The sequence below is a fragment of the Magnolia sinica genome, chromosome 12 (assembly GCF_029962835.1).
Source record: "Magnolia sinica isolate HGM2019 chromosome 12, MsV1, whole genome shotgun sequence".
NCBI classification, from domain to species: domain Eukaryota; kingdom Viridiplantae; phylum Streptophyta; class Magnoliopsida; order Magnoliales; family Magnoliaceae; genus Magnolia; species Magnolia sinica.
Window position 1 is genome coordinate 50,415,163 of NC_080584.1, and position 19,048 is coordinate 50,434,210.

Sequence of the window (19,048 nt, forward strand, 5' to 3'; positions counted from 1 at the left end):
GCATAAACTTATAGAAAGCTTAGAGGGTGGTGAAAGTGTGTGCATAAGATAAGTGTCATGTATTCAATGCAATATCATAATCATACAATGTCAAAAATATTGGCAAGATCATGAATCATACGATAACAGAGTACGCAATACAGATCAACTATGCAAATGAGGAGTCATAGAGAGCCAAATATCAGATGCTGAGGGTACAATGCAATATATAAATCCTGCTAAATCCGTCTAGGTCATATAAGTATAGAAAACATAACAACCCAAAATGCCATATGCTTGCGGATGCAATATGTGATGCGAATGAAATGACCAAGCTGAAGTGTAAGGTCGGGATGATAGTACGTAGTATCGCAAGCTATGGGGTCTATCATAAGGGACTTCTATCCAAACCAGTCCCATACCTAAATTTGGATAGTCAGACTTAATGTGGTAAACACTTGACCTTAGGTTAGTCGTGCACCCAACCGAAATCCTGGCCATGCGAAGGTACATGTAACAAATAGTTGCGCACCACTAGCCCGAGTGGATAGTGAATAAATGAATGAATGAGTATGCAATTCCTACTAAATGAGTCCACATATTAGTACGGTTCCTCTCTGGGGAATCACTGGGGTCTATTACACTCCAAACCAGATTACCGCCCTATCGTGCGCAACAATGTGAGTGAAAGAGACCTCACTATCCGCGTGCCAATATCGGGCCCGGCTCGTCGATAGCGGACCCATTCCTCGACCTGGTTAGATTCAGCCTAGCATTCTCCCTCCTCTCGGGCAGGTAAGGCCATACCCCCTTCCAACCGACCATGACACAGTGAGAGATGCTGCTTAACGGTATACGGCCCTCATGCGCTCATGCATCCAGTTGGTTTAGATGTTGGAGTAATCTCTGGAACCAAGAGGGTCTGGGACTTTCACCTAAGGATATTTATAGCACCCCATGTAGAACAGATTTTTGGTGTCCTATCCGGCCATCCACGATATGCCTATGGAGGCTACAACCCCGATGTTGTTAGGACGTATGGTAATCATAATCACATAATGAAAGATGCATTTGTAACCCAATCATGCATCAATCCTGCGCATACCGTGCGCTTATGTGGGGCAACTCCTCCTATCAGGGAGAGCCCTATGAACAACCCGCCCTATGGCATATGTAACGGTCAACCATATCTCATATCAAACATGCAGATGATGTGCATGAGCATGTATCATGATGCTATTGTCACATACTCATAATTGATATCAACAATCGAAATCAACAATCGGCCTCGACAATGTGGACATTTAACTAACATTGCTTTAAGGAATGACCCACATAGAGCCTAACATATAGTGGACCCATGACCTCACTTAAGAGCTTGATACACATCACGATGGGCCTCTCACATGGGCCTAATATACATCACAATGGGCTCCATCGCATGGGCTGAATACACATCACAATGGGCCTCAAATACGGGCCGCATATACATCACATTGGGCCTTAAACACGGGCCGCATATACATCACATAGGCTGAATACACATCATAATGGGCCTCAACTATGGGTCACATATACATCATATAGGTATCGACAATCGGCCTCGGCAATCGAAATTGGCCTCAATAATCGAAATCAGCCTTAACAATTGGAATCGACACTCGAAATTGACCTCGATACTCGGCCTCGACAATCAGAATCAACCTTGATACTCGGCCTCAATAATCGGAATCGGCCTATACAATCGGCCTCGACAATCAAAATTGGTAATCGGCCATGATAATTGGCCTCAATCGATAATCAAACTCAATAATCAGAATCGACAATCGGCCACAACAATCGAAATCGATCGATAATCGGCCTTGATAATCAGAATATATAATTGGTATCAGCAATCGGCTACGATAATCGGCCTCAATCGATAATCAGCCTCGATAATCGGAATCGGCCTATACAATCTGCCTCGACAATCGGAATCGGCCTTGATACTCAGCCTCGATAATCGGAATCACCCTATACAATCGGCCTTGATAATCAAAATCAGCAATCGGCCATGATAATCGACCTCGATCGATAATCGGCCTCTATAATCAGCATCAATGCTCAACATCGACAATTGGCACCAATAATCAACATCGATAATTGGTACGATGATCAACATCGATAATCGGCACCGACGACTAGCATATATAAACAAGGTGGGGTCCATAGGTGGACAACCAATCAACCATAATATAACGATCGACCCTTGGCTATGGTTATATCAAGTCCGATGGCACCGAGCCATCCGTATATGGTGAATGAGGCCCATTGGGATCGATCGATAATTAGAATCGCAATCGGCCACACAATCGGAATCCATCGATAATTAGAATCGGTAAATCGTTCGTCAACCGAAATCGACAATCGGTCATGAAAATCATAATTGGCAATTGACCATGGCAATCGGGATCGATCGATAATTAGAATCGACAATCGATCACAATAATCGGAATTGATCGATAATCGAATCGACAATTGGTCACGACTCGCTAATCGACAATCGATCACGACAATCTAAATCAACAATTGGGATCGATTGATAATTAGAATCGACAATCGGTCACGACAATCGAGTCGATCGATAAATAATCGGCAAATCGGTCACTTCAATCAAAATCGATAATCGGTCACGATAATCGAAATCGCAATCGGTCATGATAATTGGCCTCGATCACTAATCGACAATCAGCCACGATAATCAAAATTGATCAATAATCGACCTAACAAAGGGCTTGAGGGAAGGTCACATTGTGGACATTTAACCATCATTGCTCCCAAGGAGTGGCCCACATAAGGCCGAACATATAGTGGGCCCATGACCTCACACAAAGGTCTAATATACATCACAATGGACCTCATCATATGGGTTAGGATACATCACAATGGGCCTTATATACAACTCAATGGGCATGCCAAAAAGGGCCATAAATACACAACATGTGGCCTGCACATAGGCCATAGATACATCACATGGGCCTTACCAAATGGGGGAAATACATCACAATGGGCCTCGTGTACATCCCATCGGGCCTTTGTCAAATGGGCCATGTACAAATCAAGATTGGGTAGTTGGAATCAAACATATACATCATGTAGGGCTCATGTCCCACGGATGGCATGGAATGAAGTGCATCCATCAAGGTGGTTCCCACCTATCAAACAGATGGATAACATGGAATGAAACATGTACATCATGGCAGACCCACCATCCCATGCCAGACGGTGCGGCAGATACATCACTAAGGTGGGCCCCACGTCCAGGGATGGACGATGTGGATACAATAAATACATCAAGGTGTGGCCCACGACACCACTGGACGGTGTGGGAGAAACACATACATCACAGTGGTGTCCCACCGCCCCATGTCTAGATGGACAGTGTGGGATCAAAATATACATCATAGTGGGTCTTTCAACATATGGACGGCATGGATTACAAAACATATATCATGGTGGGGTCCTTCACCAGAGGAGTGGACGGTGTGGATTTAAATCCATATGTTAGTAGGTCCCACGACACTTGGGACGTCCAGACAACAGCTATATAGGTGGCTCTCATTGAGATGGGCGATTGGGATAAAGCCCATACGTCAGGTGGATCTTCCACCATCCAGACAGTGGACGGTGTGGATCACAACACTCAAGATTAGGCCATCCCCAGATGGACGGTCTGGATATAATACAAACTTCATGATCAGGCCGTCCCACCGAGGATGGATGGACGGGGATATAAAATACATGCATCAATGTGGGCCCCACCCCCACATGTGCATCACGTGTGGGATGGGTCCCACGTCCATGTCCAAAAGGACAGACGGTCTAGATATAATATCATAGTGACCGCGTCGTCGCCGCGGTTCCAACGCCGTGACTTGCCCACCGAACCGATACCCAGGCAAGAAGATGCCGATCAGCGTTTATTCCGAAGAAACACCGTGCGTTGCGGATTTCGAGGGAATCTCTACAATTAGTCCCATCAATCAACCATTAAAGCATCCCATACCTTAAGTACAACAACCCATCTCTACCTTTTCAAAAGTCTACCCTCTTTCTACCTCACCACTCCTCTTTTTCCCATTTTCAACATAAACCATACTCCTTTTTACAATTTTTTCAACCCAAACCATCCCCCATCACTCCATCACTCCATCTCTCTCTCTCTCTCTCTCTCTCTCTCTCTCTCTCCCTTACAAGTCTCTCTCTCATTCCATACTCTCCCATAAGCAAGTCCCATACGTATGAGTCCCCCATGGTGAGAAAATGGCATTTGTGAGGCCCCCTTTCCTACCCCTTCATCTCTCATCTCAACCATCCATTTCTCATCTTCCTCCATCAAAGAGAAGCACAAGGAACTAAGGAAGCCAAGGGAGCAAGAAGATCAAGCGGTGGGTGTTTGGATAGGATAGTTTTTGATGTTTTTAAGATGGGCCAAGTGAGGCCAACCGATCAATGGTTCGGATCTCACTTTGGACCCTAAGATGTGGCCAATGGCCCACTTGGATTATCATGATCGTTCCATGATGGGGCCATTCTCCATGGACCCCATCATGATGTTTATTTCCTTGCATGTTTTGGGTCATCTAGACCGTCTAATTTAGTGGAGAAGGGATCTCCACCGTTGGATTTAACTTTAATGGACCCACATGTAAGGAGACCCACTTGATGTATGATTTAGTGCAAGGGAGGGCCCATAGTGCCGGGGTCCCTCCATCACACGGTCTCACTCTCTATCTCTCTTCCTTTTATTTTATTTATTTTATTTTTTATGTTAATGAGGTTATGTGGGCCGCTTGAATGGACCCCACCATGTAGTATGTATTTTATTTAAGTGGGGCCCACCTTATATGTGTACTACCCACACCATTCATCAGTGGTGGCCCACCTGAGCAGGCCACCTTGTATGGCAGACCGTCCAGCGTCTCTGGACGCTGGACGTTTAATTGGGAAAACACAAATGCTAGCTTGGTTCAAGGCTTTGGGTGGCCCACTCATGTAGGCCCCACCTTGATGTATGTATTAAATCCATGCCGTTCATTCCTTTCCCAAGATGGTTTTAGGCGTTGAGCCAGAAGATGAGACCAATCAGACTCCCAGGCGGGCCATGACACGGCAAACAGTGGGCATACCATTGAAACATCCTCTATCACTTCTATACACAGCCTCCGTAGAACCCCATTTTCGGATCCCGGCACCCATTTACCAGGTTCCGATCCTGTGATACTACAAGGAGGATTTCAAGTCATCAGTCTGATTCATAATGAGCATAACAAAAGCATAACCCACAAACAATAACCACAAGAACACCACCACAAAATCCACTATGACCAAAAACTTTTTAGTACAATGCGACAAAAAAGGAAAATACAATGTAACAAAAGAAGCAAACTCCAGAAGCTCAGCTGCACGCTCCAACTACAGCGAGACTATGGCTGCGACTGCGTCCTGGCGTCACCTGCACGCATCAATCGTGCATAAGCTTATGGAAAGCTTAGAGGGTGGTGCAAGTGTGTGCGCAATATAAACGTGCTCAAAATGCAAGGTCAGAGTAATGCAGAATCATGATGATGAGCACATGAATGCAATCAGCCGTACCAAGGCTATGCGGTGCAAGATATGAATGCTATCGGCCATAACACGGCCATGCGATGCAAGATGCAACTCCAGCATGCCAATCCTCAACATGTATCAGTACAGTTCTCATTCTGGATAATCACCGGGGTTCAATACACTCCAAATGGCACTGTCGCTCTCCTAGCCGCACAGTCCAAATGAGCGTAAGAAACCTCACTATCCGCCTGACCAATAGTCTGCCAATACCTATCCGGCACGTCGATAGCGGACCCATTCGCGAGCTGGTCAAACTCAGCCTAGTATTGCCCCCTACCCTCGGGCGAGTAAGGCCACACTCCTTTCCAACCGACCACGACACAGTGGGAGACGCGGCCTCCTGGTATTCGGCCCTCGTGCGCTCATATATCCACTCGGTCTCGACATTGGAGTCATCCTCTGGTACCATCGGGTTTAGGGATTTTCACCCAGGGACGTCTATGGCGCCCGTATGCTAGAACCAAATATTTTCGGTTTCCAATCCTGCCATCCACGATGTATCTGTGGAGGCTATGGCCCTGATGTCGCTAGGGCATACAGTAACTACAATCACACAAATGCAAGTGCATGAATCATACTATCAGTCATGCAATAGTCCTGCGTAACCCATGCGCTCATACTGGGCAACTCCGCCTATCAGGGAGCTCGTAACAGTCTGCTCGAAGGCATATGCTATGATCAATCACTCCTCATACCAGTCATACATATGATGCGTATGATGATAAATCATGGATCTATACTAAACATGCATATAGGGATGGGCTCTGCGTATCACAGAAATGGGCCTAGACGGCCTGCAGAGTATAAGTATGAACCTATCAGTGGCCTTAAGGAGTGTGACAATGCGGACATTTAACCAACATTGTCCTTACAATGTGGACGTCAAACCAACATTGTTCCCAAGGCTTAGCCCGCCATAAAGCACCATTACACAAACCATAGGAAATCACACATTGCAATGGACTAATATACATCTCATTGGGCCTCGACCCATAGTACTCAGATACATCCAATGGGCCATCTCATATGGGCCTTATATAAGTCAAGTGGGCCGCATTAGTGGGCCTTATGTACATTGCAATGGGCCATAACCCATGGGCCTTTAAATACGTTAAATGGGTCGGATCACATGGGCCTTATGTATATACCAGGGTGGGCCTCAATAATGGCCACAAATACACATCCAGGTGGGCCTCAACAACGGCCATATGGTTGAACAACTTGGATGCAACACATGCATCATGGTGGGGCCCATATAGGCCCATCATCATATATATATATATATATATATATATATAACATTAATATATGTAAATATATACAATATTATATATAATAATAATATAATATTATATATATATACACATATATACGTATGTATGTATATCCACACACACTCATATGCATACACACGTGCACACACGTGCACCTTCACGTGCAGCAGGGAGGGGTCCCACCGTCCAGGACTGTGCGGACGAACATATACATCAAATAGGCCCCACCGTCCGTCTGGACGGTGGGCATGCAACACATGCACCACTGTGGTTCCCATGCGGAGCCCACCATAGTGTTTATCTTCCATCCGATCCATTCATAAGGTCACACGGTCCAGGGAGGAGGGGAACAAAATTTTTCAGCTTGATCTGGAACTTCTGTGGACCCAGAAAGGGTTTCAATGGTAGAGTTCAATTCACACTGTTCCTTGTGATGTGGGCCGCCGAGCGTTGGATTGGCTGAATTTTGAGGGGGGTCCATGTTAAATAGTGGCCACCAAATGGGCGGTGTGGATACAAAATATACATCATGGTGGGGCCCACGGCTGGAGCCGTGGGTCCTTGCCTCTTGGCCGCCCGCCCGCCAGCCGCAGGCGCTGCCTGCACGTCCTGCAGCAGCAGTGTCAGCGCTGGCTCTCTCATGTGATTCACAATCCAGCCCACCCATTATGTGGGTCCCATATAAATGACCGTACAGACCAAGTTTTGGCAGCATCCAAAACTCAGGTAGGCCCCACCAAGTGATCTTATATATTTTGACATGTCTTCACATGATTTTAAATGGTATGGCCCACTTGAATTTCGTATAAGGCTGATTTTTTGAATGGCCCACGGCCAGGGAGGTGGGCAATGAATGGACGGTGTGGATGTGCAAAATACACATCATGGTGGGGCCCACGGCTGGACGTGGAACCGGTCCGTCCGTCCGTCCGCCCTCTGGCGTCCTGACAATGGCAGCAGCAGGCGCTGCTGCCTAGTTTGTTGTTGTTTTTTTTTTTTTTTTTTAAAATAATTTTTTGCAGAAACTCCTGTGTGGGGCCCGCATCGGATGAATCCACTCCAGCCATCGGATTCCATGGACCAGGACCGATCAAACGAGTCTAATATACGGCCTGCTTTTGACGAATTGAGGGATCTAGAGGGTTTTCAAGGGTGATATCGCTATTTCTTATGGTATGGCCCACCTGAGAACCAGATTACCCTCAAAGTTTGGCTCAACGCCTAAAATGAGCTGGAGAGGAAGATGGACGGATTGGATTGAGCACATACATCAAGGTGGGGCCTACATAGGTGGCCCACCCCAAAAAGGCAACTAACCCCCTTTCTTTTTTTTTTTTTTTTTGTGTTTGCTGGCACACATCCACGTCAGTGCACACACTTCACTTCCAACGTCCAGCGACCCACTCCTAATCCCATTGCTATGGTGGGTCCCACGTAGATGTGGCCCACCATCTTATATGTATATAATATATACTATATTATATATGTGATACACATTATATTATACATATTTTATATAACATATATATATATATATACATATATATATAGCATTGGGCCATCTAAACAATGGATGGGTGGATCATCACCTGCAATAGAGTGGGCCACACCATCTGATGTAGATGGACGGGGTAGATGTAACACATATTGGTGGGATCTACACCGTTACAAAGAAAGAAGGGAGAGAAATAGAGAGAGAGAGACATTTCGTGAGGTAGAGGAACCCCGCCACTATGGGTCCTCTAGATTAAATCACATACATCCAAATGGGTCCCACCAACAAGTGGGCCCTAAAATTTAAAAATAATGACAACGCACCCACCTTATCTTCCTTTTCCTTGCTCCCTTGGACTCCTTAGCTCCTTACCTTCACTTTTAATGGAGGATGATGGGGGATTAATGGTGTGGATGAGAGATGGGAGGGTGTAGATGGAAGATGGAAGGTGGACCACACTTGAGAGGGAGAGGAGGCTTGGACGTTTGGGGCTTGGGGTTGCTTGGAGAGATATGAGAAAATGAGAGAGAAAATGAGAGGATGGGAGTGATATGAGGTGATGGAGTGATGGGTGTAATTAATGGGGCATGGGTTTGTTTGAAAAGTGAGTAAAGGAGGGATGGGTGAAGAGAGAGAGAATTGACTTTGTGAAGAAAGAGGTATGGGTTGTTGTACTTGAGATAAGGTTGCATTTAATGATGATTGATGGGACTTATTGTGTAGAGATTCCCTCGATATTCGTAACACGCGGCGTTTCTTCAGAATAAACGCAGATCGACATCTTCTAGCATGGGTATCGGTTCAGTGCACAAGTCACGGCGTTGGAACCGCGGCGACGATGCGGTCGCTATGATACAACTTTCGGATCGAGCCGACATCGGTGCGCGGGACCTGGCTTAGGATCGTGCGCAAACACCGGATACGGTGCGAAGATGGTTTTAGGCGTTGAGCCAGAAGATGAGACCAATCAGACTCCCAGGCGGGCCATGACACGGCAAACAGTAGGCATACCATTGAAACATCCTCTATCACTTCTATACATTGAAACAGGCCCAATATTGGGCTTGTTTTGACTGTCGTGAGGCATGGAGAGCCATTGGACGGAGCAGATCTGCAAGAGGTGGACCCCACCTGCAAAATCCTTGAGAAATCAAAATAAAAAAAAATAAAAATAAAACAGCACACAGCAGCTGCTGCTGCTGTGTCAGGCGGCAGCAGGCGCTGCCTGCGCCAGCGTCTGATGTTTATATACCATCTAAACCGTTCATAGGGTGGGCCACCCCCTGACATGGGCTCACCCCAAAAATCAGCTCGATCCAAGACTCAGGTGGCCCACACCATAATAAACAGTGGGGACTGGACTTCTACCTTTGAGATCCTTTTGGGGTCCACAGAAGTTTTGGATCAGGGTGAAGCTTGTTTTCACCGTTCATCTAGGCCCATGTGGCCTTATCAACGGGTTGGATGACATAGAAACATTACGGTGGGCCCCACATGGAGCCCACACGGATGTATGTGTTTTATCTCCACCGTCCGCCTGGACGGTGGAGCTCGCTGTGTGTGTGTATATATTATATATAATATATAATATAATATGTATATATATTATATTATATATATAATATTATATAATATAATATATATATTATATGTATATATATAATATTATATTACAGAAGTTATATGTATATATATAATATTATATTATATATAATTTATTGATGGTGGGAGGCCCACCTCAGTACTTGTGGCCCATGGTTGAGGCCCACTTTGATGTATATATAGAGCCCATGGGTCGAGGCCCATTTAATGTATTAGGGGCCCATGGGTCGAGGCCCATTAAGATATAATGTGGCTAATGGGTTGAGGCCCATTTGATGCACGTATGGGGCCCAACTAGCGAGGCCCATTTGATATATATAAGGCCTATGTGAGTAGGCCCATTTGATGCATATATGGGACCCAACTGTCGAGGCCCATTTAACACATGGAAGGCCCATAAGATTAGGCCCATTTGATACGTTCTTAAGCCCACAGTTTATAGTCCATTGCAATGCACATAAGGCCCATTGGCGCGGCCCAATGATGTGGCCCACTTGATGAATACAAGGCCCATATGATATGGCCCATTTGACGTATTTAAGGCCCAATGGGACGTGCCTAAGGTCCATTGCAATGTACGATCCCAACATGATTTATGTAATGATGATTACGTCAGGGCTATGCCTTGGGTGCAATGGTGGTTTGACGTCCACATTGCAAGTATAGTGTGGTTAAATGTCCGCATTATGACTTTCTCTAGGGCCCATTGTTAGGCTCGTGCGTGTTATGTGTAGGCCGTCTAGGCCCACCTTCGTTATGCACGTCATCCATCATATATAGCATGTTTAATTCCATGATTCATGATCATATGCATCATATGTATGCTTGATATGAGAAATGATGATCATAGCATATGTCTTTGGGCGGATTGTTTAGGGACTCCCGGACAGGGGTGTTGCCCTACATGAGTGCATTATACGCAGGATTGTTGTATGATGGATAGTGTGATTCATGCATTCGCATTGTGTGATATGGTTACTATATGCCCTAGCAACATCAGGGTCGTAGCCTCCACAGACGTATCGTGGTTGGCATGATTGGATACCGAAAATATTGTTCTAAATGGGGTGCTATAGATATCCCTGAGTGAAAGTCCCTAAACCCTTATGGTACCAAGAGGTTGCTCCAACGTCTAGACCGAGTGGGTGCATGAGTGTCGAGTGCCGATTACCAGACGGTTGCGCTTTTCACTGTGTCGTGGTCGGTTGGAAGGGGGTGCGGCCTTACCCGCCCGAGAGTAGGGGGCAATGCTAGGCTGAGTCTGACCAGCTCGAGGAATGGGTCCGCTATTGACGAGCCGAGCCCGATATTGGCAGGCGGATAGTGAGGTCTTTTTCACTCACCTTATTGCGCGCGATGGGGCGGCAATCTGGCTTGGAGTGTACTAGACCCCGGTGATATTCCAGATTTGAGCCGTATTGACATGTGGACTTAGATGAGGATTTATATGCTTGACTTGCATTTCGCATTGCATGGCCTTGGTATGGTCGACATCATTCTTTGCACCGCATGGCCTTGGTACGGCTAATGGGATTCTTAGCATTCATCAGCATGTTCCGCATTACTCTGATATTGCATAACTACATTATCACCTTGAGCATGCACTTTCACCACCCTCTAAGCTTTCTATAAGCTTATGCACGACCGTTGCGTGCAGGTGACGTTGGATCGCAGCAGCGCTGAGGCTTGGTCGCGTGGCTGATCTTTTGGAGCTCTTTTTTTTGTCTATCATCATTGTATTTCCCTTATGCTCATTGTATTTGTAAAGTTTTTGATTATAGTGGAAATGTGATGGAGTTTTTAGTTGTTGTTTGTGGGTTATGCCTTTGGTTATGCTTATTACGAATCAAGCGATGTACAAAATCCTCCTTGTAGCATCCCGGATCGGAACTCGGCGAATGGGCGCCGGGAGTCGAGAATGGGGTTCTACGGAGGTGTCGGCCGTTCGGCGATCGAAAATTTTGTGAGCCCGGTTTCCGAGTTTGGGACGTGATAGAAGTTGGTATCGAGCATAACTCGGGAATAACCATAAACAACATTACATGTCTGCTATGAATGATTTAAGTCTTAAGTTCGGTAGCCTAGCGATCTTTTATTACCGACCCTTAACGAGTGTGCCTTTGAGAGTTTCAAAGTTGATAGGCACCTTCGCTCTTTCTGTAGGACATGGCGCGTAGGAGAGTGACTCGATCGACTCTCGCACCACCATCGGATACTTCGGCTCCACCAACTGCGGCTCCCGCACTACCACCTACAATTCTGCTCCACCACCCGAGATCCCTACTGCTCAGCCTGAGGATGCCACTCATCTACCAGGGATTCATGCTGCCCGGCCTATGGGTGCATCTCCTCCACCAGAGACCGGTATGGAGCCGACCGTATCCGTGAGTGCTTCCCAGCCTACGGCAGATCTGCAGTCATGGCCGCACTTGAGGCGAGGCGGACCCCGATTGTTTCTCGGCCAGCAGGCGAGCAGAGCGCTCGAGTACCCTCCTTCGAGAGTTCCGACGCCTCGATCCCCGGCATTTCCAGGGTGAGCCAGACTCGACCGTGGCTAGGTGCGCCGACGTAGAGAAGATATTTGAGACGATGGGATGCGCGTCGAGTGGCGAGTTCGATTAGCCGTGTTTCTTCTCCATGGTGAGGCTGAGCCCGACCAGAGTGACTCAGAAGGGCGCTGATTTTGTGTGGACTTGGGAGGATTTCGTGGATCGGTTTGACCGACAGTATTTTCCTGATCACATCCGACGTCAGCGAGCGTTGGAGTTTGAGGCCTTGGTGCAGGGTGATATGACAGTGGCTCAGTATGCTGCTCGTTTTGTAGCACTGTCCAGATTTGCACCTTACTTAGTAGATGATGAGGAGCGGAGAGCCCGCCGATTTGAGAGCGGCTTGCGTTACGGTCTTCGAGGCCGTGTCATTGGGCATGAGCTCCCTACCTTCGAGGAAGTGGTGCGGAAGGCCCAGATTTTTGAGGCTGAGTGGGACGGTTCTCAGTCTGATCGCGGTCAGAGGAGAGACCGGAAGAGGCAGGCTTCTTCCAGTGATACCCAGCAGGGTCGACCACAGCAGAGGCGCACAGGTCGACCAGCCTTCCGAGCACCAGCAGCACCTCCAGCACCACCTCCGAGACAGTTCACTGGCACTTGTTTTAGGTGCGGTGCGGCAGGACACCGTATGTGGGAGTGTCCTCGTCCCCAGCAGCAACAGCAGAGAGGTCCTCAGCAGCCTCCACCACCGCAGCGCGGCAGAGACCCCCACGCAGGCGAGAGGCCCCCACAGCGCGGCAGCAGCCTCCACCAGAGACCAGCTCGAGAGCATCGCACCGGCCTCGAGGCCGCAGCGCATAGGCAGATTTCGACCGCCTCGGCGAGCGACAGCAGACGCTCGAGAGGGACAGACACCTCCCACGTAGCTCGAGCTCGATTCTATGCGGCCCAACAGGATCCTCAGTCATCTGGATGAGTCGTTGAGAGTATACTTCCTTTCGCATGCATTGCACGTGTGTTGTTTGATTCTTGGTGCATCGCATTCTTTCATGGCCGAGAGTTTTTGCCGATTGGTTTGTCGTTGGAGTCTGCTCATGAGGGGTTGAAATGTCGACTCCCTTGGGGAAGACGTAGTGTTGGGCCGATTTTGCTTGTCTTGCCGTTTTGGTTGGTGATATGTTTTTGCCTGCCGACCTGTTTGCTTTGCCTATGTTCGAGTTCGATGTCATCCCTAGGCATGGATTGGCTTGCCGAGTATCACGCCATATTGGATTGCTCGGCGAGGACAGTCACGTTTTGTATACGGCTTGCCGCGATTCGATTCATTGTTGAGCCCAGAGGAGAGCCGTTGTCTTGTTTGATGTCTTATGCCTTAGAGGAACCCTTAGCGGTGGCGTCGACCAGTTGACTGTGGTTTGCGATTTTCCCGATGTGTTTCAGGAGATTCCGGGATTACCGCCTCGTCGACTCACTAAGTTCCAGATTGATCTCGTGCCGGGTACCGCCCTATTTCCAAGGCCCCGTATCGCATGGCCCCATTGGAGTTGCGGGAACTGAGTGACGATTGGACGAGTTGCGTGAGTTAGGCTTTATTCGTCCGAGCGATTCGCCGTGGGGAGCGCCGGTACTCTTCGTGAAGAAGAAGGATGGTTCGTTGAGGCTCGCATAGATTACCGCGAGCTCAATAAGGTCACGATCAAGAACAAGTACCCGCTCCGAGGATTGATGATTTGTTTGATCACCTGCAGGTGCAGTTCTTTTCGAAGATTGACTTGCGTTCCGGTTTCATCAGATTCGGTCCGAGAGGAGGACATTCAGAGATTTTCGGACGCGTTATGGTCATTTCGAGTTTCAGGTCATGTCTTTCGGAATGACTAATGTGCCCGCAGTATTCATGCAGTTGATGAACGAGGTCTTCCATCCATATCTTGATCAGTTTGTTGTGGTATTCATCAACAATATTTTGATCAATTCGAGGACCCACGAGGAGCATGTGCAGCTTTTAGAGATTGCACTATAGACCCTCCGTGCCCACCAGCTGTATACGAAACTAGAGAAGTGCGAGTTTTGGCAGGAGGAGGTGAAGTTCCTCGATCATGTGGTGACGAGGGAGGGTGTCGTAATGGACCCCTCAAAGGTTGAGGAAGTGCATCAGTGAAACCAGCCCACGACTGCGTCCGAGATCCACAGTTTTCTTGGTTTGGTGGGCTACTATCGGCATTTCATTGAGGGCTTCTCCCGTATCGCAGCCCCATTAACCAGGTTAACTCGGAAGGCCACGAAGTTTATTTAGAGCGATGCATGTGAGCGAGCATTTATGGAGCTGAAGGACTGCCTCACTCTTCCCTTTAGGAGTGATGAATTTGTTGTATTCACCGATGCCTCGCATATTGGTTTGGGTGCTGTCCTGATGCAGCACGGCAGACCTGTAGCCTTCGCGTCTCGCCATCAAGGTCTATGAGCCGAACTACCCCACGCATGATTTAGAGTTGGCTGCAGCTTGTCTTCGCACCGAAGGTGTGGTGACACTATCTCTATGGGGTTAGGTTCGAGCTCTTTTCGATCATAAGAGCTTGAAGTACCTCTTCTCATAGTCTGAGTTGAATATGAGGCAGGCGTTGGATGGAACTCCTGAAGGACTATGATTTCGATCTCCGGTACCACCCGGGTAAGGCAAACATGGTGGCGGAGGCCCTCAGCCGTCAACCACGAGGCCTGGTGGCGCATATGATGATTCAGGAGTGGCGGATGCTCGAGGATATAGCAGAGTACGACTTTGAGTTTGGCTTGCAGTCTTCTATTGTGCAGTTATCGAGCCTGTCGATTCAACCCTCTCTTGTCGCAAGGGTGATCGAGGCTCAGCAGGCAGACGAGTCGTTACAGGATTACCGAGTAGAGGCAGCATCTGAGAGTCAGACAGATTGGCAGATTGGTACAGATGGTGGACTTCGCTTCAGGGGCCGATTATGTGTTCCGGATATTCCTGAGCTACGCCGAGATCTTATGACCGAGGCACATCGATCGCGGTTTTCTATCCATCCTGGCTCGATGAAGATGTACCATGACATGAGGCGACAGTATTTTTGGGCGGGGATGAAGCGCCAGATCGCCAGCTTTGTGGCCGAGTGTGACACGTGCCAGCGTGTCAAGGCCGATCATCAGAGACCCCCTGGTCTATTGCAGCCGTTGAGTGTCCCGATGTGGAAGTGGGAGCACGTGTCGACAGATTTCATTATGGGCTTGCCGAGGACTCAGCGCGGTCATGACGCCATCTGGGTTGTCGTTGATCGACTGACGAAGTCGGCACATTTTATTGCGATACGTGCGACTTGGCCTTTGGACCGGCTTGCGAGATTATTCATTGAGGATATTGTGAGACTGCATGGCGTTCCAGTCTCGATCGTTTCTGACCGAGACCCGAGGTTCACGTCTCAGATTTGGGGGAGCTTCTAGAGAGCGATGGGGACTGATTTGCAGCTCAGCACTGCGTACTATCCGCAGACCGATGGTCAGACCGAGAGGGTCAACCAAATCCTTAAGGATATGCTTCGGGCCTGCGCGATTGATTTCGGGGGTAACTGGGATGAGCATCTGCGATTGGCTGAGTTCGCATACAACAACAGCTATCAGGCGACCATTGGCATGCTTCTTTTGATGCACTATATGGTAGACCATACAGATCACCGAGTTGTTGGACCGAGGTTGGAGAGCGTCCTCTCCTAGGTCCCAAGCTTGTGCAGGAGACGTCAGAGGCTATTGATATCATCAGGTAGAGGATGCGCACAGCTCAGAGCCGACAGAAGAGTTTTGTTGATCGTCGGCGTCATCCCTTAGAGTTTAATGTAGGGGACCATGTGTATCTCAAGGTCTCGCCCATGAAGGGCGTAGTTCGATTTGGAGCGAAGGGCAAGCTTGCCCCGAGATTCATAGGACCTTTTGAGATCACTGGGCGCGTTGGCGCCATGGCCTATCAGCTTGCCTTGCCATCTCAGTTATCTGGCGTCCACAATGTTTTCCATGTCTCCATGTTGAGGATGTGTGGGTCAGACATCGTTCCTGTTATTGATTGGCAGCCGTTAGAGGTTCGTGAGGATGCTTCCTATATTAAGCAGCCAGTCCGCATCCTTGATCGGAAGGAGTAGGTCCTCCAGACTATGGTCATTCCGTTGGTGAAGGTTCAGTGGGGTCACCATTCTGTTGACGAGGCTTCTTGGGAGCGCGGGGCTGAGATTCGAGAGCGTTATCCCCATCTCTTTGATGATTGATCATGTGTTGTACTTTGGATGTTATCTCTGATTTTATATAGTGATGTTATGTTCCTTCTCCCTCATGAGTTATGTCTAGTTGTGATGATTGTGTAAATTTTGAGGATAAAATTTTCATTAGGAGGGGAGAGCGTTAAGACCCGTATCCTAGACCGTACCATTCCATGGGCTTCCACGGTCCTTCCTGTCAAATTTCGACAACCTTCGCACCGTATTCGGTGTTTGCACACGATCCTAAGCCAGTCCCGCGCACCGACGTCGGCTTGTCCGAAAGTTATATCATAGCGACCGCCGTCGCCGCAGTCCAACGCCGTGACTTGCGCACCGAACCGATACCTGTGCCAGAAGATGCCGATCTGCATTTATTCCAAAGAAACACCGCGCGTTGATTTTGAGGGAATCTTTACAATTAGTCCCATCAATCAACCATTAAAGCATCCCATACCTTAAGTACAACAACCCATCTCCACCTTTTTCAAAAGTCTACCCTCTTTCCACCTCACCACTCCTCTTTTTCCCATTTTCAACATCAACCATACCCCCTTTTACAATTTTTTTCAACCCAAACCATCCCCCATCACTCCATCACCCATCTCTCTCTCTCTCTCTCTCTCTCTCTCTCTCTCCCTTACAAGTCTCTCTCTCATTTCAAACTCTCCCATAGCAAGTCCCATACGTATGAGTCCCCCATGGTGAGAAAATGGCATTTGTGAGGCCCCCTTTCCTACCCCTTCATCTCTCATCTCAACCATCCATTTCTCATCTTCCTCCATCAAAGAGAAGCACAAGGAACTAAGGAAGCCAAGGGAGCAAGAAGATCAAGCGGTGGGTGTTTGGATAGGATAGTTTTTGATGTTTTTAAGATGGGCCAAGTGAGGCCAACCGATCAATGGTTCGGATCTCACTTTGGACCCTAAGATGTGGCCAATGGCCCACTTGGATTATCATGATCGTTCCATGATGGGGCCATTCTCCATGGACCCCATCATGATGTTTATTTCCTTGCATGTTTTGGGTCATCTAGACCGTCTAATTTAGTGGAGAAGGGATCTCCACCGTTGGATTTAACTTTAATGGACCCACATGTAAGGAGACCCACTTGATGTATGATTTAGTGCAAGGGAGGGCCCATAGTGTCGGGGTCCCTCCATCACACGGTCTCACTCTCTATCTCTCTCCCTTTTATTTTATTTATTTTATTTTTTTATGTTAATGAGGTTATGTGGGCCGCTTGAATGGACCCCACCATGTAGTATGTATTTTATTTAAGTGGGGCCCACCTTATATGTGTACTACCCACACCATTCATCAGTGGTGGCCCACCTGAGCAAGGCAGACCGTCCAGCGTCCCTGGACGCTGGACGTTTATTTGGGAAAACACAAATACTAGCTTGGTTTGAGGCTTTGGGTGGCCCACTCATGTAGGCCCCACCTTGATGTATGTATTAAATCCATGCCGTTCATTCCTTTCCTAAGATGGTTTTAGGCGTTGAGCGAGAAGATGAGACCAGACTCCCAGGCGGGCCATGACATGGCAAACAAGTAGGCATACCATTGAAACATCCTCTATCACTTCTATACATTGAACAAGCCCAATATTGGGCTTGTTTTGGCTGTCATGAGGCATGGAGAGCCATTGGACGGAGCAGATCTGCAAGAGGTGGACCCCACTGCAAAATCCTTGAGAAATCAAAATAAAAAAAAAAAAAACAAAGCCTCGCGTGTCAGAGCAGAGCGTTCTGCTGCGTCGGCGACGGGTCAATCTGACCACCACGGCTGTAGCCGTGGGCCCCACCTTGATGTTTATATACCATCTAAACCGTTCATAGGGTGGGCCACCCCATGACGTGGGCCCACCCCAAAAATCAGCGTGATCCAAGACTCAGGTGGCCTACACCGTATGGAACAGTGGGATTGAACCTCTACATTTGAAACCCATTTGGGGTCCACAGAAGTTTTGGATCAGGGTGAAAATTGTTCCCACCCTCCATCTAGGCCCACTTGGCCTTATCAACGGGTTGGATGGCATAGAAACAATGTGGTGGGCCCCACATGGAGCCCACATAGATGTATGTGTTTTATCTCCACCGTCCGCCTGGACGGTGGAGCTCGCTGTGTGTGTGTGTGCGTGTGTGTGTGGGTGCGTGTGTGTGCTGGTGTGTGTATATATATTTATATATAATATTATATTATATATTATATATAATATATAATATAATATGTATATATATATTATATTATATATATAATATTATATAATATAATATATATATTATATGTATATATATAATATTA